Raw genomic sequence first — 27619 nt, 5'->3', positions numbered from 1 at the left:
ACCCTAGAGGCCGGCTGGCTCAAAGAAAGAATGGAAATCACCACTGCTATGGAGAATGAGGAATCCGGAAATCTGTGTGACTGACACAGCCTGGGCCTACTCTTAGCATCAAGAAAAACCCTGGAGACCAGGATCTCTCCCAGCCCTGAAGAAGGAGGGGATGGACTCCTTTCTGCCAGGATGCCTCTATGGAAAATGAGGCCCAAGGCCACCTCCAGTTCAACCTGAAGACTTGAGGCCATCCAGTTCATCGTGGGACAGGTCAGGCCTGGGTAACTCTGACGTGACACATAAGATTAATGCCATTATTGGTGTTTCCTGTCTTTAGCCAACCCCCAGGACTTCTCAGTAAATAACTGGGGTACCCCAAATGGAGAGTTCTCCAATCTTGCTGTATTTATGCAAAGGAACAAGTCAGATTTGTTAAGCCATTAGGCAAATTTTAAAATGAGGGTGGAGAGAAAACCATGTTTCTGTAACTTGCTTTTTAAAGAATCAGATTCAAATTCTACAGAGTGATCTAGTAAATGTATTCTAATCTTGATCTAAAAGGTATCCCCTTTGGGTAATTCAGGTAAAATGTGTTTTACCAACTGTAAAGTAAGCAGCCTAGTCTTTGGGACTCAATGTTGAACAAGCTGTCACTAGTCTGACCAGGGTATTGGAAGCCAGAGCTTTAGTAGGGGGAACCTCAGCTCAAAGTGCAGAATTAATTGATTTCCCCCAACTTGTCAATTGGCTATAGTGCCAAGAGTGGACATCTAAACTGGTTCTAAGTATTCAATTTTAGTTCTATGAACACAGTCATTTGGAGAGAACTAGAATTTTTTTTAACAGCTCTTAATTCTCGTCCATCATGGGATTAATACCCCATCCAGAGAATACTCATATAAGATACTCTGCAAAAGAGGAACAATAGGCATTGGAACAAGGTTTTCAAAAGGAAATTGACAGATAAAGGGTTACACTAAGCTTCCAACATGGGAAGAGATTGCTTTAATAACACTGGTGAAAGCCTTCATTCATGGGGAGGAACTCAGAACTGTGCTTTCTGTGCCATTACTGAACCTAGTGGAAAACCTGGGCCTCCTTTCCTAACACTTGTTCAGCGTCAAGGAACTTACCAAGGAGAGGATTGGCAGCTTGACATGCAAATGATCAAACGCTCATATTCAAGGTATAAATATCTACTGATTCCAGTTGATAGCTTCAGTGTATGGGTAGCTTTTCAAATCTGAGAAGTAGCTTGGTGCTTCTATGCCACTAGAAAAATCTGGATATAAGCCATTTTCTATCAACCATGGGTGAAGCAGTTATTCCTTTCCATTGTTTTTATGACAGAAATAGGTATGGCATTATATTGCTTTGGTTTCTGTTGCTTTAACTCTTAATGTTTCCTAAGACAGCAAACTATTCTGTCCTTACTAGGTCAGAAAGGACCTTCCACATCTCCAGGGTCTAATCATTTCAAAGTGCCATCCCTCAGTCTAATTGATCTGATCTTGTCTTTCAGATAACTTCAGGAACCCAACCAGTTCATTGCCTGGGGCCCACTAAAACTAAGGTAGCATGAGGTTTCACCCCTTGTGCAGGCAGGGCCAGCGCCCCTTTGTCAGCATGAAGCAGCTCCAGAAGATGGACCTTCAGCCATTTTCCCTTAAAGATTTAAGGTGGTGAAATCTCTGAGGGGGGCGGGGGGGATATGATATAGGCAGGTAGATAGGGAAAAGCCCTGGGCAATGAAAATTTAGATTTAACAGTCTCTGGGAAGGAGAATCTTAAGACTTGCAGATTCAAGAAAACAAAAGACCCAGAGGAAACCATCAGCAGACCCTGAGGATAATGGGCCCCTCCCCAGGAAGTTTCCCAAAGAAGGCCATCAGCACTCCCAACCTCCCTGGTAACCTTAGCAAGGAACTTTTACCTGGAAAGAAACCCCACGTGGGGGCAGGTTGAAGAAACCCTATAAGACACCTTGAACAAAGGAAGCTGCCTGAGCCCCTGTGCTGCTTGTGCCCACGTGGCCGAGCACATGTGTCGCCCAAGCACATGTGTTGCCCACATCTCCCCTCTTGAGATGTGTACTTTCATGCTTTCATACTTTTGTGTCTAAAGCTCGGTTATGTGTCGGGGCTTCCTCCACCCTTGGAGAAGACCCCGTTCTCTCTTGATCGCGTTACTCTTACCTGTCTCTCCCTTTCTTTTATCCCTTCCTCCTATCCTCAGAAATCTCTGAATAAAATCAATTTACTTCACTGCTTGTCTTCTCCTGAAATTCTTTACCGCAAGTGAGACAAGAACCAAGTAACCCTGGGTCCTGAGTGGTAGAGGCGGTTGGGGAGAAAGTGACCATCGAGTCACCTGTGGGGCCCACAGACATCACCAGGACATGACACGTGGATTAACTGGAGAGACATAGTCCAAGCGACTAGGGCGCTGGCGTCCTGACCTGAGGCCAGCCATTATGGCAGCCTGGAGATGCATGCGCGCACACTTAGGCACTGCTTGACCTTAGCAACTGCAAGCCCCTCCCACGAGCACCTTTATGCCCCCCTTAAGCAGCCTTTATTGGGTCCAGGCAGAGCCTGGTCCCTGTAAACAGCAGGAGCCAGGATTTCCTTCCTCCCTGGCAGGCACAAAAGATGTTCAATCAGGTCCTCTTCCCACCCCCTCCGCCCACCCCCAGCTTCCCCTCCCCACCCCTGCCAGCCAAACAGGACTGGGACTGCCAACTACTCTGGGCCTAGCCCCATGGTGGAGGTGAGGAGGGGAAGGAACAGTGTGTCCCTGGGTGGGCACGCTGGCGAATTCAACAGTACTAGTCCACATGTGGTGGTCTTGGTGCGTCCTCCTCACTACTGAAATCCGAGACACATTCTTCCTCCCCTTGGCCATCCTGCTTCCAAGAAAGCTAGCTGACCTGCAAAAGGAGCACTACTTAGGGTGGATGGGGATTCACAAATGTTCTCATTTCCTTTATGGTTTTTTTTTGTTTTTTTTTTTTTGCTTTTTGGGTCACACCCGGCGATGCACAGGGGTTACTCCTGGGTCATGCACTCAGGAATTACTCCTGGTGGTGCTCTGGGGACCATATGGGATGCTGGAAATCGAACCCGGGTTGGCCAGGTGCAAGGCAAATGCCCTACCCGCTGTGCTATTGCTCCAGCCCCTTCTCATTTCCTTTAAACTCTCAGTATCTCTGATTATTTATCAGTCTCCGAGAAGGGGATAGCATGGAATCAATGACCCAAAATTTTCTGAAGGAAAGATCTGGGGCCATAAACAGTTTATTCTGGGAGACCGACCTTAAACTGAATGAACACTCATATACACTCCTTTACACAGACCTGGGGAAAGTCCCCCTGTCTTGCATGGAGCTCAACATTAACCATAGAGAAAAAGTAGCAAGCCCTTTCTAGAGGGCTGCCTGCTTTCTAGCACTCCTAGAGAGACCACTGAAGACCCTAACATCAGAATGTAACAAGACTCTCTTGCCATACTGTGACTAGCACCCAATTTACTTTCTTCACAGTCCTTCTCATCATTTTCAGTTCTCATTATCTCACACTTCTAGAATATAAATTCAGTGAGAAGGGGCTTCCTCCCAGTGTCTAATTGAGTAGAGAGCTTTGAATGGAGTTGGTTCCAAGAGTGGCCTCATTTAGGGATGGATGTTAGTTTTCTGAAATCTTTGGCATTAGTACTAAATGTCTTCTCACGTTTCACAGTAAGGTGGACGTTTTTTGTTTGTTTGGGGGCCACACCTGGAGGTGTTTGAGGTTGCTCCTGGCAGTGCTCCGGAGGCCATGCAGTGGCAGGTATCAAACCCAGGTCTCCCTCACGCACAGTCCATGCTCTAGCCTGATGAACTGTGTCTCAGGCCCCTAAGCTAGTCTTGTTAAGACTCCATTGTAGGTGTTTGAATTTTCTTGATGAGTTTGATTTAACTATTTTAAAAATTATTGTTCAAAACTAGGTCAATAGTTCAAACAATTGAGCCCTTCAGTAAGCTCCTCAAAAGTCCTATCTTCCACAGCTATTTGACCACTTTCTGAAATAGAGTTAACAGAGATCAATTCAAAATAATTGTCTAAAATGACCTTTCTCTGAAGGTAGTACTCAATGATATTAGGTGTGTTCTTCCTTTATACATCAAATAATTTTATTTATTTTTTGCTTTTTCGGTCATGCCCAGCGATGCACAGGGGTTATCCAGTCTCATGAACTCAGGAATTACTCTTGATGGTGCTTGGAGGACCATACGGGATGCTGGAAATCTAACCTGGGTGGCCGAGTGCAAGGCAAACACCCTACCCGCTGTGCTATCGCTACAGCGACAACCCCCCCCCCCCAATAATTTTATTTTGAAAGCATAAAATAAGAGCATTTTCCTTTTCAATGCAGACATTAAGTTTGGTTCTTTTTGTTTCTCTGTTTTGGGCCAGACTCAATGGTGTTCAAGAATTTTACCCACTTAGAACTTGGGAGTCACTCCTGGCAATGCTGTGCTGAGCTGGAACTGAAACTATGCATCCTGCATGCCAAGAGTGTACTCAGTCTTCTGAGCTATCTCTCCCACCCACTGCTTCTTTTACTTCTTTTATATTTTGGGTGTAGGGATCATATCCTCTGGTACTCAGGGGCTATTTCTGGCTCTGTGCTCCCTGGTGGTGCTAGAGGGGACCACATGCTGTGCCAGGGATATGCAAGGCAGGTACCTTGGCTCCAGTACCATCTTCTTAAGCCCCGAATGGTTCTTAAAGGTTCTTATAGTTGATAGAAATTTTACTAGATGACCAACGAAGTCACTTTTACTAGAAGAACTGCCCAGACTACAAGGCTGAAGTCAACCCAGGGTCAACTCGTGTAACAATATAAGATCTCTGACAACTTAAAATTTCTAAGACTGCAGGTATATAGAGCAAGGAGAGCAATTCTGTTTGTGGATTCTCTACTGATTCTTCAGTTTCCTTCGAGGAAAAAATATATATAACATATATGTATATATATATATATGTATGCATGTATGTATGTATATATATGTGTATATATATATATATATATATATATATATAAGCACAACAGGCTCAACTGTTAACAATATGTCAGTAAGCTCTTACTGAAGGGCTTAATGGTCCCTGGGGGAAATACAACAATCTTCACATACTTTCTCTAAGGAAACATTTTTGGAGCATTTTCAACAGTTGGAGCGATAGCACAGCGGTTGGGCGTTCACCTTTCACTCGGATGACCCGAGTTCGATTCCTCCGCCCCTCTCAGAGAGCCCAGCAAGCTACCAAGAGTATTGAGCCTGTGAGGCAGAGCCTGGCAAGCTACCCGTGCGTATTGGACATGCCAAAAACAGTAACAATAAGTCTCTCAATGAGAGACGTTACTGGTGCCCGCTCGAATAAATCGATGAGCAACGGGATTCAGAACAAACAATACAAAATAAATTCTTTTGTTCTGCTTTGGGGCTGGAGTTCGGGATCGGGATGGAAACATTCAAAATACCATGATAGGAAGGTGTAATGGTGGAGGTATTTAAATATTAAATGTAATAAAATATTGTGAATTACTCTATAAATTTAAAAAGAAAACAGGATCTTGAGAAAGGTTTGGTAGTGGCATAGATGAGCTGGTTTCTCCCTGAGATTCACTTACTAGAGTCTGTTCCAGTTCTTTTTCTAACAGCCCGGTTTTTTTGACTGTATACCCTAGGCCTAAGTGCCATAGATTCTGGAGGGAAAACATTTAATTAGTTTATTTCATTATCTAGATGAAGGTTTTGCTGGGATAACAGAAGATTACACATGATCTATACTTGAAAGATTACTTTGGAACAAAGAAGATTGTTGCCCCAAATAGGAGAAACACTGTTCCCATCCCCATGCCCCTAATCTTCGTGGTAGGAAGACAGCTCTCAAATTGTGAAGTTAAGGTTCTGTCAGAGTGATAGTATAGCAGGTAGAGCACTTGCCTTGCATGTAGCCAACCCAGGTTTGATCTCCAGCATCCCACAGAGTCCTCTGAGCACCGTCAGGAGTGATTTCTGAGTGCTGAGCCAGGAGCATCATTAGGTGTCCCCAGCACGTCCACTTCCCCCACCCCACCCCCAAAAATTCTGTTCGTTACTACCTAAGGTTTAAACAAGTATTGTTAAAAACATCTGCCTAAGGCTTTAGCAGTTTAGCAAGGAGAGGGCTGTTTCTGATGTATCTGAAAATATGATGAGGGAGGGGGAGAGAGAGAAAGAGAGAGAGAGAGGGGGGGGGGAGAGAGAGAGAGAGAGAGAGAATTCTTACCCACACCCCCATTCCAGTCCCCACAGAGACCTCACAGTTTATCCAGTCTCCTCAGCTATGCCAACTCCAGGGCTCTTGCAATCAAAGGGTGACAATACCACCTCTAAGCACAGAAGATCTTTATGCTTTTCTTCTGAAATGGTGCCACAATATCTTCATTTTCCCTTTCTTCAAGGTCAGAAAGATCCTGAAGCTGGATTTTAGATTGAAGGTCCTTCTGAACATCTCAATGCAGATTTTAAACTGTTTAATTAAAAACAAAACCTCAATTCCAGCAATCCGTGCTAACAGTTGAAGTAACCTGTGACTTCAACATTAAGCCAAACTTTCCATGAACTACACCAGCCACACACATACAGAGCACAAAAGTGCTATATGACACCACCATCAATTCACTGAGATCTTGATTGATTCTGGGGTGTGACCGGTGCTCAGAAACTTTCACTTTCAGCACAGGCTCTGCACTTGAACTTTCAGCACAGGCTCTGCACTTGAACTCTCTCTCCACTTCCACCTTGACAATCCTTTTATACCATCCATTGAAACCAAAATAGTAGTCTGCCAGTTCCTGGCACTGGGAGCTGTTTAGGGCAAGGGCACGATGTTAAACTGCTTTATGTCTGCTGAGACGAACCTAAAGACATAAGAGACATACTCGAGGATAGGAACGACTTGCCGCAGAGATCTAATTCAGCCGACCCAAGACTTCTCAATACAACTTTCATAAAGTGGCTGTGAAGAGCAAATCAAACAAACTTTGGTGGTTGCTGTTGTTTTAGAGCCATACTCAGCAGTAATCAAATACTCCTAGCTCTGTGCTCCGGGATCACTCCAGGTGGTGGTTGGGGCAATCATATATGCTACTGGGTATAGAACTGAGCTGGCAGCAGCAAGGTCAGCACATTAACTCCTGGCCTATTTCTTTGGTCCTTAAACATTTTAGGCATTAAGTTCATAGTAAGGACTAATACTCATTATTATCAAGCCATGGTACTTTTCTGCATTATTTCCATAGTCTCCCATTAATTTGAGCGTTTGTTTCCCTGATTCTGCTGGTCAGTGAAAGTATAAGTCAGGAAGATCTTCAAGACTGTAGATAAGCAAAAGAAGTAAATTGCTTCAGTGATTCTATCTAGCAGCTCTTGTTTGAAACTATAAGCTGAAGGAGAGCTAAGACAGACATGCCCCCAAGGAAGGACATCCATGTGTAACACTCCCCTCTCCAAATTATTAGCCTTGCTAGAAGAGACTATGCAGCACTGTTGTAGCACTGTCATCCCCTTGCTCATCGATTTGCTCTAGTGTGCACCAGTAACGTCTCTATTGTGAGACTTCTTGTTACCTGTTTTGGCATATTGAATACACCATGGGTAGCTTTCCAGGCTCTGCCCTGTGGGCGGGATATTCTTGGTAGTTTGCTGGGCTCTCCGAGAGGGACAGAGGAATCGAACCCGGGTCAGCTGCGTGCAAAGTAAATGCCCTACCCTCTGGGCTATCGCTCCAGTCCAGAAGAGACCACAGTATAGTTATTTTTATAGCAATTTATGAGTAACTCTCATCTGCATAAGAGCTTCCTTATGAAATAAAAGCTATGTCTGTTATTAATTCTCTAGATACACATTATTGTGGACTTCTTACATCATTAGTTCTTAAATGTCAAATTCAACTTTCAGCCAGCATGTAGTATATGAACATATTATAAAAATTCAAATGCAAGGTTGGAGAGATAGTCCAATGGGTAAGGTCATTTTTGCCTTGCATATGGACAATCCGGGTTCAATCCCCAGCACCCCATATGGTGCTGCCAAGCCTGCCAGGAGTGATCCCTGAGTGCAGAGTCAGAAGAAAGCCCTGAGCACTGCCAAACAAAAAAGAAAAACAATTTAAATACAAATAAAAGCAAAGCAATATTAATTATTGATTTATGTGCCTATCACTATTACCAGTTTATAAGCACCTTGAGTGCTCAAAGGATCCATATTGTATCCTTTCTCATTCTTTGAAGCGAGAAAAGTTTGTTACCAAAAGTGTATCAATCGTTCGTTGGTTGAGAGAATAAATCAAGGAATGATAAAAGAGAACAGAATTTGACATATCTCATACTGCTAATATTCCAAGAGTAGCACTCCACATTGGATGGGGTTTAAAATAGAAGGCAACCAAACTTAGGGAATATATATTCCTCGAGAACATCATGCAACTACTGGAATGGGAAGGAATGGGAGTGAATATAGATGGTTGGCAACTATACCACCTCTGCTTCGCTACTGACATTGTTCTTATAACACCAAACATTAGCAAGCGGCACAAATGCTGGCCGACTTCAACTGCGAGTATGAAAGGTCGGAATGCAGTTGAATCTCAGCAAAACAGTATTCATGAAAAACGAACTAGTCCCTGACATTCCATTTGCTCTCAATGGAACATAGATCTCCGAATGCAGCAGTTATGTGTACCTGGGTCAAGAACTCAACATGAGAAACTACTTGGTGCCAGAATTGCCCAGGAGGAAGAGAGCAGTGTGGAACACTTTCAAGAGCATCGAGGAAGTGGTTAAGAGGACAAAGAACCTCCAGCTGGCCACCACTTTTCAACTCCATGGTTCTTCCTGCACTAACATAGGCCTCAGAGACCTGGGCCCTACAAAAACAGGATGAGAACGATATTCAGGTATCCCAAAGAGGAACTGAAAGAGCCATGCTTGGAGTATCATGTTTCACTCAAGGGAAAGAAGGAATCCGGAGTCCAGACATCCGTCAACGGTCAAGAATCAGGGACGATGTCTCGTTTGTCAAGGCGTCAAAAATCAGATGGGCCGGACGTGTAATGGGATTCAGAGACAACCACTGGACTAGAGCTGTTACTGACTGGATTCCATGGGACGTCAAAAGACCGCATGGCCACCCACCAATAAGATGGCCACACTTCTTTGTCAAAACCCTGAATGAACGGTTTGAGGCTCTTTGTGTTCCTGAAGTGAGCAGATATCATTGGGCTACACTAGCACGTGACAGAGACGAATGCAGACATTACTGGAGCCCGCTTGAGCAAACTGAAGATCAACAGGATGACAAGTGATACATGTGATATATACATATATATATATATATGTATATATAAAAGCATAGGAGGCACAGCCTTTAACAACATGTCAGTAAGCTCTTATTGAAAGGCTTAATGGTGCCTGGGGGAAATACAACAAACTTCACATACTTTCCTCTAAGGAAACTTTTGGAGCATTTTCAGCAGTTGATTCAGAACAAACAATACAAAATGAATTCTTTCATTTTGCTTTGGGCCTGGGGTTTGGGATTGGGATGAAAACATCCAAAATACAGTGGTAGGAAGGTGTAATGGTGGTGGAATTGGTGTTCAAATATTGAATATAGTAAAATATTGTGAATTACTCTATAAAATTAAATTAAAAATAAAAACAGAAGCTTGAGAAAGATTTGTTAGTAGCATAGATGAGCTTCTTTCTCCCTAAGATTCAACTACCAGAGTCTGTTCCAGTTCTTTCACTAACAGCCTGCCTTTGACTGAATATCCTAAGCCTAAGTGCCATAGATTCTGGGGGAAAAACATTTATATTAGTTTATTTCATTATCTAGATGAAGATTTTGCTGGGATAATGGAAGATTACACATGATCTATACTTGAAAGATTACTTTGGAACAAAGAAGATTGTTATCCCCAAATAGGAGAAACACTGTTCCCATCCCCATACCCCTGAGCTTCTTGGTAGGAAGACAGCTCTAAAATTGTGAAGTTCAAGGTTCTGTCAGGGTGATAGTACAGCAGGTAGGACACTTGCCTTGCATGTAACCAACCCAGAATTGACTATAGTGTCTCTATAAGGTAAGGGAAAATAAAATTTCAAAAACAAAGTTAAATTAAATTAAAAAAAATACACCAAACCAGGGCGAGCTGTCCCTTTCACCAGGAGGCTGGCAGCAACGAAGGAGAGAGACAATCAAAATTGGTGGTGAAGATGTGTAAAACGTACTGTAGCTTTTAGGTTTTTTTTCCTTTTTTGGGTGACACCCGGCGATGCACAGGGGTTACTCCTGGCTTTGCACTCATGAATTATTCCTGGTGGTGCTTAGGGAGCAATATGGGATGCTGGGAATAGAACCCGGGTTGGCTGTGTGCAAGGCAAATGCCCTACCTGCTGTGCTATTGCTCCAGCCCCTGTACCTTTTAGTTTTTAACAATGTGATAGTACTCAAGAGACTAACCAGAGGGACCAGAGGGAGAGTTTAATAGTCTGGGGCACACAGTCCATGTTTGGGAGATGCACATTCCATCCCTGGCAGCAGAGGGTCTCCCCCAGCCCCCAGTCAGCTCCAGGAGCCACCCCTGAGCACTGAGCTGGGTGTAGGCCCTGAGCACCTCTGTGTGTGCCCCCTAACTAAAACAAACAAATGAAAAAGGTTAAACCTGGAATTAAACTGGATTCCCATTCTGTAGATAGTCTTGGTATTCTGGTCACTATTTCTTTTGATGTACAGAAATTTCTTGAAGTAGCATTTTGTAGTTTTCTTTGTATAAGTCCTTTACCTCCTTCATTAAGCTGATTCCGAGGTACTTGATTTTCTGAGGCATGATTACAAATGGGATGACCTTTTTCATATCACTTTCTTCTCTCTCGTTATTTGTGTATAGGAAAGCCATGGACATATGGGTATTGATTTTATAGCCTGCGACTTTACATGTTTACTACTTCTAAGAATTTCTTGGTAGAGGCTTTAGGGTTCTCTAAATATAGTATCATGTCATCTGCAAATGATGAGAGTTTTTTTTCTTCCTTTCTTATTTGGATACCCTTAATGTTTTTTTTTCTTGACTAACTGCTATGGCAAGTACTTCCAGAACTATATTAAATAGTAGTGGTAAGAGTGGGCATTCTTGTCCTGTCCCTGATCTTACAGGGAAGGATCTTAGTTTTTCCCCATTGAGTATAAAGCTTGTCGTGGGTTTATGGTAGATGGCTTTGAGTATATTGAAAAAGTTTCTTCAATTTCCATTTTGCTGAGACAAAGACAGTCTACACAATGGGAAAGGTTATTCACACAATGCCCCTCTATAGAAGGGGTTCATATCAAGGATATAAAAGGCACTGGTTGAACTCCACAAGAAGAAAACATCCAACCCCATCAGAAAATGGGGCAATGAAATGAACAGAAGAAGAAATCCTTTTTCTTCTTCCTCAAAGAAGAAATCTGAATGGCCAAAAGACACATGAAAAAATGCTCTTTGTCACTAATCATCAGAGAGATGCAGATGCCTACTGGTTCAGCCTTTCAGGAAAACAATAAGGACACTTCTCAAAAACTAGAAATCAGTTCCCACTTGACACAGCAATAACATTTCTGGGAATATAGCCCAGAGATGCAAAAAGGTACAGTAGAAATGACATAGGCACTTGTATGTCTATTGCAGCACTATTTACAAGAGCTAGAATCTAGAAACAACCCTAGTGCCTGAGAACAGACCACTGCTTAAAGAAACCTTGGTATATCTACACAAAGGAATATTATGTAGCTGTAGAAAAAAAATGAAGTCATGAAATTTGCATAGAAGTAGATCAACATGGAGAGTATCATGCTAAGTGAAATGAGTCTGATAGAGAGGGACAGACATAAAAGGACTGCACTCCTTTGTGGGCTACAAAGTAACATAACAGGAGACTAACACCAAAGGATAGTTAAGTAAGGGTCAGGAGACTAACACTAAAGGATAGTAAAGGTCAGGAGCACTGCCCCAAGGCTTGATAGCCAATCTCATGCTCTAGGTGAAAAGGTAGCTGGGTTGGAGAGAGGAGCACTAAATAAATAATGGTTGGAGGGATCGCTGGGGATAGTAGATGCATGTTGAAAGTAGATTATGGACCAAACACGATGGCTGCTTGTTACATGTATTGCAAACCATAACAACACCCAAAAGGACAGAGAGAGTAAGAGGGATTGTGTCTGCCACAGAGGCAGGAGGTGGGAAGGGGTTGGGTTGGGGGTGGGGGGAGGGATACTGGGAACATTGGGGGTTGGGAATGGGCACCAGTGGAGGGATGGGTGCTTGAACACTGTTTGACTGAAATGCAATCATGAAAGTCTGTAAGTCTGTAAATGTACCTCACGATGATTCATTGGGATTGGGGAGGGTGGGAGGGACGCTGGGTTTACGGGTGGTGGAGAATGGGCACTGGTGAAGGGATGGGTTCCCGAACTTTGTATGAGGGAAGTATAAGCACAAAAGTGTATAAATCTGTAACTGTACCCTCACGGTGATTCTCTAATTAAAAATAAATAAATTTAAAAAAAAAAAGATAACAGCTGCTCTCTGAGATACAGAAGTATAAACCTGTCTGAGGGCCAGGAGGATCACTCCACAGTTTGGAAGCCTGCCTCGTACTGGGGGAGAAGGCAGCTGGGAGAAAGAAGGGACCACTAAGTCAATGATGGTTGGAGGGATGGCTCTGGATGGGAGATGTGTGCTGAAAGTAGACTAAGGACCAAACACGATGACCTCTCAGTATCTGTATTGCAAACTATGATGCCTCAAAGTAGAGAGATAGTAAGAAGGAAGGTGCCTGCCACAGAGGCAGGGGATGGGATGGGGTGGGGATGGCAGGAGGGATACTGGGGACAGTGGTGATAGAAAATGCTCATTGGTGGAGGGATGGGTGTTTCATCATTGTATGACTGAAACTCAATTATGAAAACTTTGTAACTGTATCTCACAGTGATTCAATTAAAAAAACAATTATACCCCTGTCTTGTCTAGTATTTTTCAGTATTCCTTTTTTTTTACACATTGTATGTTTCATCCGATATTTCAAAAATTGCAATAAAACTTACCTGTGAAAAAAAAATAAATAAATAAAATAAAAAAATTAAAATAAATAAATAAATAATTAATTTTTTTTTTTAAAAAGCAGATAAGAGAAGTTTAGAAGTGCATGTGTTTGCAAGGCCCAAAATGAATCTAAACAAGGGAATGAGCAGACTGTGACTAGAGGGGGATATTGGAGCAGATTATATAGGAGCTTGTTAAGGAGTTTGAACATTATATAGGTAGTGAGAAGTCATTTGAAAGTATTAAGTATAAAACAACCCACATTTTCTGTTTTAATATAAAAATGAAAATAGAAATAAAAACAAAATGTTAAGTAAATAAATAAGTACAAAAGAAGTAAACTGGATTCCCCCAATATTCCACTTTACATGCACTGAGGAGAAATAAAAACATACAGACACAAATATAATTGCAAAAGTGGCAGAGGAAAGTCCATCAGCCAGTGATAAATAAAATGTAACCTGGCCGTACAATGCCACCTACACAGGAATGTCAGTCGACAATAAAAGGGAATGATGCTGCTCCAAGGCTGAGCCTGTCATGGGGTGACAGTAGGGCAAGTTGTATGGTTCATGCCACTATAAGGGACCCTCCTGAACAGGCCTGACTACTAGCAAAGTGGCTGAGGGAAGGCCACAGGCCAAGGGCAGAGAGAGGACTGGAGAGAGACTGGTAATTGAAGGTGTTTCCTTCAGCGGGGGGATGACAAGGTTTTAAAGTGAAACTGTGGGGTTCAAGAGACAGCTCAGCAGGCTACAGAGCTGGCTTTTCACACAGGAGGCCCAGGCGGTATTCCTGGCAGCTCTGAGCCCCCAAGTGCTGCCAAATAACACATCCTGGAGCAGTCTGAGTGTTGGTGGGTGTGGCCACAGGACCAAAAGAAATTAAACTTTGGTAATGGCTACACAATCCTGTGAGTCTATTCAAAAATTAAATTTTACACTTTAATTGGTGAATTAGAGCCCAATAAAGCTATTCTTAAGATGAAGGGCATGTATGTATGTACATGAAAGTGCTAGCAGTGAGGGCCGGAGGGAAGGGATATGGCTCAGTGGCAGAGCACAGGCTTCTAAGTGTGAGGTCCTAGGTTCAACCCCTCGGATCACATATGCACACACACAAAATAAACATGTTAAAGAATTATAAATCTAAGAAGTAGAGTTGGAGTGATAGCACAGCGGTAGGACATTTGCCTTGTACCCTTCTGAGCACAGAGCTAGAGTAACCCCTGAGCATCATTGGGCAGCTGCCTTCCCTTTCCCTGGCCCAGCCATCTGGAGCTGACCTCACACTGTACCTTTTCCACCAATGCTCAAGTCAAATCAACAACCACGGAACATCTGTCCCTTTGACTAACACACTGCTACATTCTTCCTTGGGGGTTAGTGACCTGGGCACTTGTTCGTGCCCATTTTGAGAGTTGGCATTATTTCCCTTGAAATATAGAGGGGCCACATAATTTTCTTTCATATATTAAGCCTTGTACCCATTTTGGTTTCTGAGCACATGTGATACACAGTCTGAGGTAACACATTTACTGAGTCACAAAGTGTTCGCAGATTACACAAAGCTTTCAAAATTTGTGTTTTCTCACATCCTATAATTTCAAAGTTGCTAACCTGGTTATGTGGTGCTAATGAGAGGCTCTAATTGGAAGTTTCAGATTTCTTGATTTTACAAAAAAATAGTGGGGTGGGGTGGGCAGAGACAGTACAGTGGGTAGGGGGCTTGCCTTGCATGCGGCTGACCTCAGTTTGATCCCCAGCATCCCATATGGTCTCCTGAGCATCACCAGGAGTGATCCTTGAGTACAGAGTCAGGAGTAACTCCTGAGCACTGTTGGGTGTGGCCCGAAGAAAACAAATAATCAAATTAAAAACTTCAGTAAGGGCTGGAGAGATAGCTGAAAGACCTGTAGTATTTGCTTTGCTTGTAGCAGCTCCAGGTTTAGTCCCCGGCACCCCATGGTATCCAGAGCACCACACCAGGAGTAAAAACCGAGCACCAGAGGAATGTGCCAAAAAACACCCTAAGACAGTACACATTAATCTATTTGGTGTTAAGTAAAATCACAGAGTTTATTTTCTATGCATCCTTTACTGCTATCTGTCTAATAAAGTTTCAAGTTCTCTTTCAAACAGATGGGTCACTATAAAAGATCCATCATTCTCTCTAGGAATCTTTACCAGTTTCCTGAGAATGGGAAACGGCAAGGGTGTGGCCACCCAGCTGAACTACTGGGTCCTGGTCTAAGCTCACAAGGGCCCACGCAGGGTTCTCCCAGGAGCTGTCTAGGGCTGGTTCCCTTGGATGATCAACACACTGGACTACTGCAGCGATACTCGGCCAACTGGTCTGCACGGGCCAATGTTAGGGCTCATGCCATGTGGTGAATGAAGCATGAGGAACTAGGACTTATAAATGAGTCCCTGTGCATGCAAGGCCTGTAACCCATGACCACAGAGCTATCTCCCCAGCTCAGGACTAGCCGTCTTTCAAGTGTCTAACCACATTATTAGACAATGTGGTTCCTTTGTGTTTTGTACCCTACATGGCAATGCTCAGTGGTTACTTCGGACTCTGCACTCAGGAATCACTCCTGGTAGTGCTTGGGGACTATATGGGCTGTCGGGGATCAAACATGGGTTGGCCATGTCACAAGACAAGCTCCCTCCCCACTGTACTATGGCTCCAGTCCCTGAAGAGTGTGTGGTTCTAAACCTGATTCATGTCGCAGAATGAGATTTATATGAACTGTTAATTTAACATGGGCTAAGGGGAAAATAAAGGCTCAGTGAGCAAAGTGTCTTGCCTTAGGAAAGTGTCTTGGCACAGATGAGCCTCAGCACGAAGTCTGTGATCAGATGAGCATTAGCTTCCCCCAGGGCTGATATGTGTTGACAGGACACACCTACAGGAAGTGTCTAGCACTGTGTCTGCCTCATCTCCTCGACTCACACCCAGAAGCCCGGGCTCCATCATTGCCAGGCAATGAATCCCAGCACTGGGAGGGGACCCAGGGGTAATGGGGAAAAGGCAGGGACCACTCAGAGTCACTAGCTGAGACACTTCATGGGGCCCTTCAGCCCCGCCCAGAGCTTGCCCAACTCACTGGGCTTGCGGGTGAGGGAACCACGATGCTCAGTCCGGCTCCATCCTCCCGAGGTTCTGGCTGGCTGCTTCCCTGGCAGGCTGCGCTGGTCAGCTCGCCCACCAGACCCGAATGCTGCTGGCATGGAGTCTTCCCTGCAGAGACAACAGGGGGAGTTCCCAGTGGTGGCAAGTCCGGGAGCCATCGTCTAAGGATGCTCGGAATTATCAAATGCTTCCTTTTCAGCAGGTCCAACTTCAGGGGGCGGGGGGGACTCCAAAGAATAATAGTGAGTTTTTGTTCAAATATTGAATGTAATCAAAGTAAAGAGAAAGTAAAGTGAAATTTATCAGCTACACAGGCGGGGTGGGGGGCTGAGGGGGGCGTGGAGGGGAAGGTTTACTGTGGTTCTTCGTGGTGGAATATGTGCACTGGTGAAGGGATGGGTGTTCGAGCATTGTTTAACTGAGATTTAAGCCTGAAAGCTTTGTAACTTTCCACATGGTGATTCAATAAACAAATAAATAAATAAATTTTTTAAAAAAGAAAAGGCTGGGTCAGGCAGGGCTGAACTGATGTAATGGGGTGTGGACGGGGCGGCACAGGGTTTGCTGCTTCCTGGGTTAGTTGGCAGGTTGGCACAGAGTCCTTCTGGGCTTTGCTGAATTCTGACAACACCTTTGGAAGTTTTAAACAAAAAAATACCCTGTATGACAAGTTTCCCACTAGGATGCCCACCACGGAAATCTAAGTAGGGAGATATGCTGCTTTGTGATCTGAGCACAGAGCAAACATCTCTCTGAGCCCTCCCCATGGGGACAGGCCTTCTCCCCCGCAGTCCCTCTGCTCCCCCAGCACAGAGGGCAGCAGGTATGAGAGCTGAGAACCTCGGGCAAAGGAAGCTGACAGAGCAGAGACAAAGGATGCGATGGGAAAGGGAAGTAAGTACCTTTGAACTCCTAAGCAGCCTAACTGTGGGCCTGCAGTTAGATCAGAAGCCCAGGCCCCAAGACTCCTTCCTGGGACTTGGAATTTGGTCACGTGGGGACCATTTTATTCTCAGAGCAGTGAGGTGCTGCTGGTTTACCTCTGTGCTGTGGGGACAGAGTGCATTTGTTTCCTGAAGTCTCTGCGCCCAGAGCTCAAGGCTTTTCATGTGGGCACAAGTACAGACATGGGGGAGGGCACCACTCAGTCCCCCCCAGGGGGTTTGAGCAAGGCCTTCTCTCCTCTCTGCATGCTTCTGGGGCCACAGGGAGCCAGTGTCCCTGTCTCTGTGGACACACACCCTTACACATTCAGGCACACGAGTCTCCTTCTCAGCCTTCTAGAATGGGCACTAGGCTAGTGTTTTCTCTTCCCTTGTGGAGGTTTCTCTTGTTGTAGGGCCAAGAGACAGTAGCCTAACGGTGGCCCACATCTGCCCCTGTGGCTGAGAGTGCAAACGCCCAAATGTGGGCTCATGGGAAAGAAGACTTTTATCTGATAGTCTCCTAGCTGAGCTTTACTCTGACCTACCTTCATGAATCAGATCTTTCAAAACATCCTAGTCAAGAAGAGGTGATTAGAGGCTGGAGCCATAGCACAGTGAGCAGGGCATCTGCCTTGCACACTGCTGACTTGGGTTCAATTCAATTCCCCCAGTTCAATTGGGGGCACCCTAAATACTCCCCCACCTGGAGTGATCCCTGAGCACAGAGTCAGGAGTAAACCCTGATCATTGCTGAGTGCAGCCAAACAAAACAAAACAAAGGTAATAGGGGATCACCTACACATTTATGGTCAGCTTTTTAATCAAGGGCACCAAAATATCTGGATGCCAATATTTTTGTTCTTGTTAAAAACATTTTGGTTTTGTGCTGCTGACGTTAAACCAACAGGAGGGTTTGGAGTGATAGTACAGTGGGGAGGGTGTTTGCCTTTAGTGTGGCCAACCTGGGTTTGATCCCTGGCATCCCATATGGTCCTCTGAACACTGCCTGAGTGCAGAGTCAGAAATAACCCCTGAGCACCGCTAAGTCTACCCCACCTCCAAAATAAATAACTAAACAACTAAAAGCTCGAAGTTCTTTGCTGGCAGAAAGTTCTCAGAATTATGGAACATCAGCAAGGAGAGAAAGCAAGCTCAGCTTCTCCCAGGAAGACACCTCAGAATTTGGTTTCCAGACAATCCAAACATCGTTCTCACACTCTGCCTCTCCCAGGGAATGCAGGGCCCATGGAGAGGCCAGGAGAGCCCAGGCCCACAGCCACCAACAGGTCCCCTTGCAAGGGCCAGAAGGAGGTAGTCTTTCGACTACATGGAAAGGAATGGACATCATGTGAGAGGGGAGGCTGGGGGAGCACAAGGTGAGGAGCCTTAACATGTGCAGGACAACTCACACACCATTCTGCCACCACACAGTGGCATCTCCACTTCCCCAGGCCAGCAACGTGACTGGAAGGACTGGGTCCTGCAGCTGCAGTGGAGTGAGCGACTGAGGCACCAGCACTCACCTTCAGGGATTTGGCTGCTGCCTACCAGGTGGGTGGCCAGCACAGGGAGTCCAGCATCAGTGCCAGACACACAAACCCCAGGACAGCCCAGGGAGACAGAAGGTGAGGAGAAACTCTGGCTACACAACAGGGGCGGGCCCCCATGCTAGCTGACCACTGGAGACCTTCAGGGGCCAGTCCAGCCAGCCCCCTTAACTGCCAGGTTGTGCGCAAGCGTCTGTATTTGGCTGCTGTGCGGCAGTGAGGGGGGTTAGCAGAGGGCTTGAACTTTCTCAGACCGCATGGGGACTGGGCCAAGGGGCCATGGGTGCAAGCTGAGGCCGCGGGCAGAGGTGCAAGGACCTTGCTGGGTTTGTCATGAGACGGATGAGGAAGCGGAGACGGGGGCCAGGGAGGACCAGGAGGACACGGGAGTGAGGCGCTGAGCTCGGGCACATTTAAGGGCTGGTCCAGGTTGTCACCAAAGCGCTGGGCTCCACCGGCCACTCGCCTTGGCTGTGCTGGTGAACGTGGGGCCAGCGGAGGTGGAGGGGGGCTTGGAGGAGGGGCCCCTGGTTTTTGGCTTTTTTGGGGTAGACACCCGACAGTGCTCAGGGCTCAGTCCTGCGCTCCACACTCAGGAATCCCATACGCGATGCTGCGGGGGATCGAACCCGGGTCCCCGGGCGGGCCTCGGGGTGCACTGCAGGGAGCTGAGGGAAACTGGGCTAAGGGAGCCGAGCCCGCGAGGGGCAGAGCGGCGAGGGCGGCCCCCGGGGTCGCGGGGCGGCGGCGGGCCGGGGTCGGGCTCGCGGGCTCGCGGGCTCGGGTGGGGAAGGGGCTGGCAGACGCCGGGCTCGGGGCGGGCGCCCGGGGGGATCCGCGGGGGCTCCCCGCAGCCGCGACGCTTCCCCTCTGCTCGCCCCCTCAGCCGTCACTCACCACAGGGAGCCGGGAGGCGGTGACGGGCGCTCAGGGCCGGGGCAGCCCCTCAGCTTCGCTCCAGACGCGGTGGCCGCCTCGCAGCCTCAGACAACTGGAAGCAGCGCCCGCGGCGATGACGCAAGCACGTCGTCTGGACGTCGGGCCACGCCCCCACGCGACGGCCCAATCGCGGAGCCCCGAGGAGGTTGAGGGCGGGGCCAGTCATTAGGGGCTTCGCCCCAGATCCCGGAGGAGCCTGTAGACCTTCCCCCTAGTGGGGCTTGCCACTGTCGCAGGTGTCTTAGGCTCTAGATCCTACTGGCTACCTTCCCTTGCCGGCCACCTTCTGTGTAAGGATCGTCCGTCTGGGCTTCTGTGAGTGAAGCTTGCCCACTTGTGAAGCCGCCCGTCTTTGCTTTCCCAGGCCGTTGGCGCTGGGGACCAACAGAGCTCAAGCACCTTCCTGCCCAGGGGGCTCTCAGGAAAACGTGTTTTCCCTACTCCTTATAACAGGAGCGCGCCCTGAAAGCCCACCGCGATGTTTTATAGTCAACTGTTTGGCATCTGTCCCAAAAACCCAAGACATTTGCACCCTTCTGGTCTTTGCAGCACTATTCACAATGGCCAAAATCTAGAGCCGACCCAAATGTCCAAGAATAGAGGACTGGTTAAAGAACCTGTCTCTATCTTTAAAGGTACATCTAGAAGGGAATACTACTCAGCTCTAAGAAAAGATGATAGCATGTAATCTGCTGCTTATGTGGATAGATCTGGAGATTATCAGGACAGATTAGTCAGGAGAAGAGACCCAGAATAACCTCCCTGACATATAAAAATACGAATCAGTACTTTGGCTCCTTCTTTTTCCGGGTGGGATGTGGAGATCACTCTCAGGTCTGTGGTTGGGAAATGGTCACTCCTGGCAGTGTTTCTGGGACCATGAAGTGTTGTGGATCGAACCCTGGCCTCCAGCATGCAAACTCTGTGCTCAGCCAGTGAAGGCAATCTCTGCAGCCTGTGTGACCTTTGATGGCAGCCCCAACTTATCCTTCCCTGCAGGGCGGGGTGAGAGTTGGGAGGCTTCAGAATTCAACCCCAGCTCATGGACTTGGATGTGTGAACTTGAGCACTGCCTGTCTAGAGAACAGCCATCCCTTGCTCCGCATCCACAAACTGAGAGCCCTGACAAGAAAGTGACGGGCAGTTCACTCAGCACACTGACCTGCAGAATGTGTGGCCCCAGGCTCCTTGCAACACACTCATTTCATATGTCCAGAGTGTCAGCATTGATGTGCTCCTTTAGGTAGGTGATCAAATCTGGCTCACTGCTCATTTTCCTCGCTCTTGTATTTAACTTTTCCTGGCTTACAAGTGCACGGGTGATATATCAAGATGATTACTTTTCTTTTTGGGTCACACCCGGTGATGCACAGGGGATACTTCTGGCTCGCACTCAGGAATTACTTCTGGCAGTGCTTGGGGGACCATATGGGATGTGGGAATCGAACCTGGGTCAGTTGTTTTCAAGGCAAATTCCCTACCCACTGTACTATTGTTTCAGACCCCAAAGATCATTATTTTGGAGTATCTAGAAGTTATGAGTATCTTTGTTGGAGAGGGAGATCTGTGCTTCTTCCACTGCTACTGGGGTTCTTGCTGCCACAGATCTATCTCAGGTGGGATGGAAGGTGGGGTGCATGAGACTGGGATAAGCCCACTGGACCCAGGAGAGCCTCGGGCAGTACCTGGCTGCACCAATTTTTGGTTTTGGGGCCACACCTGGAAATGCTCAGGGGGTTCTCCTGACTGCACTCAGGAGTCACACCTGACCGTGCTCGGGGACCATATGAGATGCCAGAGATTAAACCACGTCAGCAGCACGGAAGACAACCACCTTTCCTACTGTCTCTCTGACCCCTATTAATTTTTAAAAAAATATTTTGGGGCCATACCTATCCAGGTCTTACTCTTGGCTCTGTGCTCGTGGATCACTACTGGCAAGGTTCAGGGGATCATATTGTAGGGTCAGGGATCAAACTCATGTCACTTGGGTGCAAAACAAGTGCCCTACCCACTGGTCTATTACTCCCATCCCTCCACCAATGTTTTCTGAAATCGAGGTGGAGAAATATCATCTTAGTCAACTACTGCTCACACATTCATCTTTACTCTGTGCCTCTGGGCATCCTGCTCACTGCGGACTGAGGGGTTTGGTTTGTTTAGCTTTTAGAGAAGTGGGGCTTCGTCCCAACCTAGTGGTGGTCAGAGGATATTTAATGCTCTGTATTCAGGGGTGACTCCTAATTGGGCTTGGGGGACCAGAGGTGGTGCTGGGAGTGAATTACACATTGGTCAGTAACCTGTAAGGAAAGGGCTCTCTTTCCAGCCTGGAAAACTATGTTTTTCATTGTGTTTGTGTTTTAAAAGAATACCAAGCCCCCCCCCCCAAAAAAAGAAAATTTTCTGCAAGGTTTTAAGGGAGGAGAACCTTCAATACTAAGATAGGGCATGCACTTGTGAATAAGTCTGAGAGCTTGGGAAAACAGACAGGCCTTTAGCATCAACAGCAGTATAGACACAGCTGCAAAAGTTCTAACCATTTCAAGAGCCCGAGAGTGTGGAGAGCCACCATGGGACCATGCTTTGTAGCACTCTTTGTAATCAACACCTGTGTGCTTCGAAAACAACTCCTAATAAGGAAATAGGATGTCTTGCCACGCCCATAAGCTGTGACTAACCTATCAGATGCGGACACGTGGGCATAAGCAGGCAGCGAGAGGTATATAAGGGGGGAGGTCACCTAGCTCGGGGGTTCTCCCTCATGCGTCCCTTTTTCCGCCTTACTCCACGTCCCCTTTCCTGATTTCATCTCTAACGCATGAGAAAGTTCCTAAATAAATCGCAGCCAAAAGGATCTCCGAGTCGCGTGTTTCTTCGCTGGACGAAGCGGCGTGCAACACGAGAGTGTGACCATAAGTAGGGGTAGGAATTGAATCTGCTGTCATTAATTGCTTTGGCACTTGGGGAGCACTTGGACAGAACGACAGGACTGCTTGTGATTTGCTTTAATACTCATCCCTGCTGGAGGATGATGGCTTTAACAGCTTTTCAGGAACGATTATTCTGGGGCCACAGGAGAGGCTCCCATCCTCCCATTCTCCCACTCCTCGTGGACCTCATCCCCGCCTCGGGGAGGGATTCCAGCTCACGTCCAGCATTTCCTGCCAACAGCCTTTATTGGTTACATGAACGTTGACCTTTTTGGCTTTACTTCCCAAGCCCATCGCTGGACTTATTCATGTATGCATTTTAAAGTGAGAAAATAGGTATTTTACAGGAAATGCTGAGAGGCTCTTCAGAAAATAAAATTTCCAGGTGGTGTGTTGCAGGGAGCTGCCTGCTCATGCAGGGTCCTTATTTGGACATAGCCCTAGGAGCTGCCTCACACAGAGGGCCAAGAACACTTGGCGTAGCTCCCTGTACTGCCACCCCCAGTACGCAGAGAAGCTATTATATTGCCAACCCAAGCCTATAGAGATTAATACATTCCCACCCTTAGCCTGCTGAGAAGTTAACAGGATATAGATGTGTTAATAGATTAGTAATCCCATCAAGGGCCAAGATCCAGAGACAATATAAAACAAATCTCCCAGAAGCACGAGGCCACTTTGTGGCTGCACAACCACTTATAGTCTAGCCCACTGATGTGCCTAAAGCAACACCCATGTGTTAGGTTTTAACAAACTTGCTTGTATTCACTGATATACACTCTCCATTCCTCTCAGAGAGCCTGGCAAACACCGAGAGTATACCGCCCACATGGAAGAGCCTGGCAAGCTCCCTGTGGCATAATCGATATGCCAAATACAGTAATAGTTAAAGGTCTCATTCCCTTGACCCCGAAAAAGCCTCCAATCATTGGGAAAGACAAGCAAGGAGAGGCTACTAAAATCTCAGGGTTGGGATGAATGGAGACTTTACTGGTGCCCGCTCAAGCAAATCGATGAACAACGGGATGACAGTGATATAGTGACAGTGAATAGATTAGTAGGATACACACGTAGCTGTATGGTCTGCTAATCATTAAAAGGTTTAGGAATGATCAGGTTGTTCCCCATTGCATTTTGTTATGATCAAAGAAATGTATGATCTTAGGAATATGCTTTTTGCCATTACAATGGATGACAATGCTTGCCAAGTTCCTGATAGAGATGTAGAAAAGGCTGCTTGAAATAAAGATCGAGGCTGCTGGTCCACAAGCACTCAGACCTCTCAACCACTTATTTGTCTGTCTCTTTAAGATCCTCACCTTCCCTCTTAGCCCATTCCTTTGACAGCCCGCATGCCCTCTAAGTGGTGCCAGAACTAAGGGCAAGAGGAACGGAGGTGTGTGGCCTGGAAAAGACAAGGCAGCTGCGGAATAGGTAAGGAAGTCTGGGGCGGGACAGTTATTGCTGAGTAAGGGGGGACAATGGAGCAACAATTAAGTAATCAAAAACTGTTTGCACAGATGCTTGCTTTTATGATTCAAAGTGGAGGTTTAAAGTAAAATAAAGTCAGATTGTAAAATTTTTGCAGCATGTACATTCTGTTTCTCCTTGGTTTCCTAGCCAAGGAATTCTAAATGAGCCAACTCGGAAACAAGAGCTTGGATCAAGATCTCCAGCAGCATTTTAATAATTGTGGTCCTGATAAAACTCCAGTAGATAATTTTGCTCTCTGGACATTTATTATGGAAGGGATCTGCTTCCAGGAAGAAAAATGTGTTCCAGAACAAAAAAGGGAGAAAATAGAAACTAAGGAGGAGCCAGAACAAGGGACAGTCCTTCGGGTCCTCCCACTTCCACAGCTCCTATAGTAGCTGTTTTAGAAGAAGAAAGTACTAACAATCTTATAGCAGATCCGTTACAAAAATTAACTGTTGTTCCTATTAAACAGGATGAGAATGCTATTCGGGTATCCCAAAGAGGAATCAAAAGAGCTATGCTAGGAGTATCACGTCTCACTCAAGTGAGAGAAGGAATCCTGAGTTCAGACCTCCGTCAACGGTCAAGAATCAGGGACGATGTCTCATTTGCCAAGGCATCAAAAATCAGATGGGCCGGACATGTAATGCGATTCAGAGACTGGTCTAGAATTGTTACCGACTGGATTCCACGGGACATCAGAAGACCCCATGGCCGCCCACCAATGAGATGTTCAGACTTCTTCATCAAAACCCTGAATGAACAGTTTGAGGCTCTTCCTGTTCCTGGAGCTAGCAGATATCATTGGGCTACACTAGAATGCGACAGGGACAAATGGAAATGTTACTGGTGCCCACTAGAGCAAATAGAAGGTCAATGGGATGACAAGTGATACAAAAGTGATATTCCTTGAAGATACTCAGCTTCTTCCTCCATATTCTGAGAGGCAATCTGTGTGGGAGGAAGCGATTGCAAAGGCTACAGCAGCAGGAGAGGATGTCAGGGAATTTACTCTATCTCCTGTCAGACTGAATGTGCAAGGAAACCGTGTGCATAATAGTCTTACCCTCAAGGAAATTAAATGGGTGTGGTTTGGGTCTCACCCTCCCTAGATTTTCCCCCACGGTCACTGTCGAGTGAGCAGACCCAGTAGTTTGGCTTTCTGATACACCTGTCTGAATTGAGCAGTGGCCACTTAATAAAGAAAATCTTGCTGCTGCAGAATAGTTCAAGGACAATTATATTTGGGACATATCGTGCCTTCTAATTCTCCCTGGAACTCACCAATTTTTGTAATAAAAAAGAAATCTGGTAAGTGGAGGAGGCGACGAGATCTTAGAGCAGCTGATGACATATGCAGACTATGGGAGCTCTGCAGCCGGCCTGCCAAGTCCTGTTGCTATTCCTGGTCTGTATTACAAAGTTGTTTTGGATTTAAAAGATTGCTTTTTTACTACACCTTTGCAAGAAAAATATTGTGGTTGCTTTGCCTTTCATGTTCCTAACATTAATTTACAAAACCTTATGAACATTATTATTGGGTTGTTTTACCCCAAGGAATAAAAACAGCCCCACTTTGTGTCAAAAGTTTGTAGCTAAAGCTATTCAGACTATAAGAAAATTATATGAGCGTGTCATTATTTACATGATATGAATGATATATGTATAAATATATATATATATATATATATATATTTGCTTTTTGGGTCAAACCCGGCGATGCACAGGGGTTACTCCTGGCTCATGCACTCAGGAATTACTCCTGAGGGTGCTCGGGGGATCCTATGGGATGCTGGGAATCAAACCTGGGTTGGCTGCGTGCCAGGCAAACACCCTACCCGCTGTGCTGTCACTCCAGCTCCCTGAATGTTATTCTTATGGCTGCCAAAATTGAAGATTTAATAAAAGAAGCATATGTGGCATTACAAGATAATCTTAAGAAATGGGGACTTGTTATAGCACCAGATAAAATCCAATGGAAAGCCCCATATGAATATTTCAGCTATAGGTTATTACAAAACCGAATTGTGCCACAAAAAGTGCAAATTTGGAGAGATTGTTTGAAAACTTTAAATAATTATTAAAAATCACTTGGAGATATTAATTGGATTCTACCTGATTTAAAATTAACTACTGGGAAATTAAAACCTCTTTTTGATATGTTAAAAGGTGATGCTGATCCTTTATCCCCCAGGGAGTTAAATCCAGAAGCTTCCTTGGCATTAGAAGCAGTAGAAGAGTATCTTCAAGCGGCTCAGCAAAAATACTTGAATTATAATCATCATTATCCTGGTGATAGATTGTTACAACTTGCCTTAAAGACATCTTTTATCTTTCCCCATGTTGTTAAAGACTTCTATTGCAGGGGCCTTAACTGTATTTACTGAGGGCACCCCTAAAGGATTTGCTAGTATAGTTGTGAAAGATACACTTCAGTTGTTTTCTATTTCTATTGCATCTGCACAGCAGTGAATTATATGCTATTTGGAAAACTTTGCAATTATGGAAAGACATTTTGAATATTTATATGGATAGCTACTATATAGCAAAAAATTTGCCAGCAGTAGAAACAGGCATTTTGTCTCAAATGAGTACCTCTCCCATTGTTAATTTGTTTATTAATAATCAGCAATGCTTGCAAGCCCGGACCTCTAGGGTGTATATAGGACATATCAGAGACGTGTGGTGTCTATATAGGACATATCAGAGCCCATTCAGAGTTACCAGGTCCTTTATCTGAAGGCAATGAGCAAGCAGACCTTGCTCTTAGATATCATACTATTCTTACACCTGAACTGTCACTGTCATCCTGTTGCTCATAGATTTGCTCGAGTGGGCACCAGTAACATCTCCATTGTGAGACTTGTTGTTACTGTTTTTGGCATATCAAATATGCCACGGGTAGCTTGCCAGGCTCTGCCATGCGGGCGAGATACACTTGGTAGCTTGCCAGGTTCTCCGAGAGGGGCAGAGAAATCGAACCCATGTCGGCCACATGCTAAGCAAACGCCCTAGCTGCTTGGCTATCGCTCCAGCCCAGGCTATCGCTACACCTGAACAGTCAAATAAATTACATCCTCAAAATGCAAAAGCCTTTCAATATCAATTTGGACTTACTAGAAAGGCAAAAATTGTTAAAAATTGCCCTGCCTGTGCACGTCATTTCAGAATAGTTTCTGATGGGGTTAATCCAAGAGGACTCCTTCCTAATGAATTATGGCAAATGGATGTTACTCATGATCCTTAATTTGCAAAATTGAAATTTATTCATGTTTCTGAGGACACGTTTTTAGGTCTGATCTTTGAAACTTGACAAACTGACGAGGCCTTTAATAATGTATCACGTCATTGTTTTAGTCCATTTTTTCAATTTGGTATTCCACAATCCTGTAAGACTGGTAATGGCCAGGATATACTGGTAACGCATTTTATACTGGTAGCACATTTTAAAACTTTTGCGTTCACTGTGGGGCCTCTAACACCATGTCCTCCGGTGATGGTTC

At 45.6% G+C, this 27619-nt stretch overlaps 1 protein-coding gene across 2 annotated transcripts in view; it reads right to left on the bottom strand.

The window, feature by feature from the left end:
• Positions 1-19793, bottom strand: part of LOC129406488 (leucine-rich repeat-containing protein 37A3-like) — a 131490-nt gene extending 111697 nt beyond the window's left edge. Inside the window, exons 1-2 of one of the 2 annotated variants that reach the window (XM_055144447.1) lie at positions 19669-19793; positions 16273-16406 (exon numbers count right to left, since the gene is read on the bottom strand). The gene's annotated coding sequence lies outside the window, so the exon portion shown is untranslated. The remainder of the gene's footprint in view (positions 1-16272; positions 16407-19668) is intronic. The other variant, XM_055144448.1, reaches the window with a different exon arrangement.
• Between the last annotated feature and the right edge of the window lie 7826 nt (positions 19794-27619).

Source organism: Sorex araneus, chromosome 7 (genome assembly GCF_027595985.1).
Source record: "Sorex araneus isolate mSorAra2 chromosome 7, mSorAra2.pri, whole genome shotgun sequence".
Taxonomy (NCBI): domain Eukaryota; kingdom Metazoa; phylum Chordata; class Mammalia; order Eulipotyphla; family Soricidae; genus Sorex; species Sorex araneus.
This window is presented reverse-complemented; position numbering and strand designations above follow the sequence as displayed.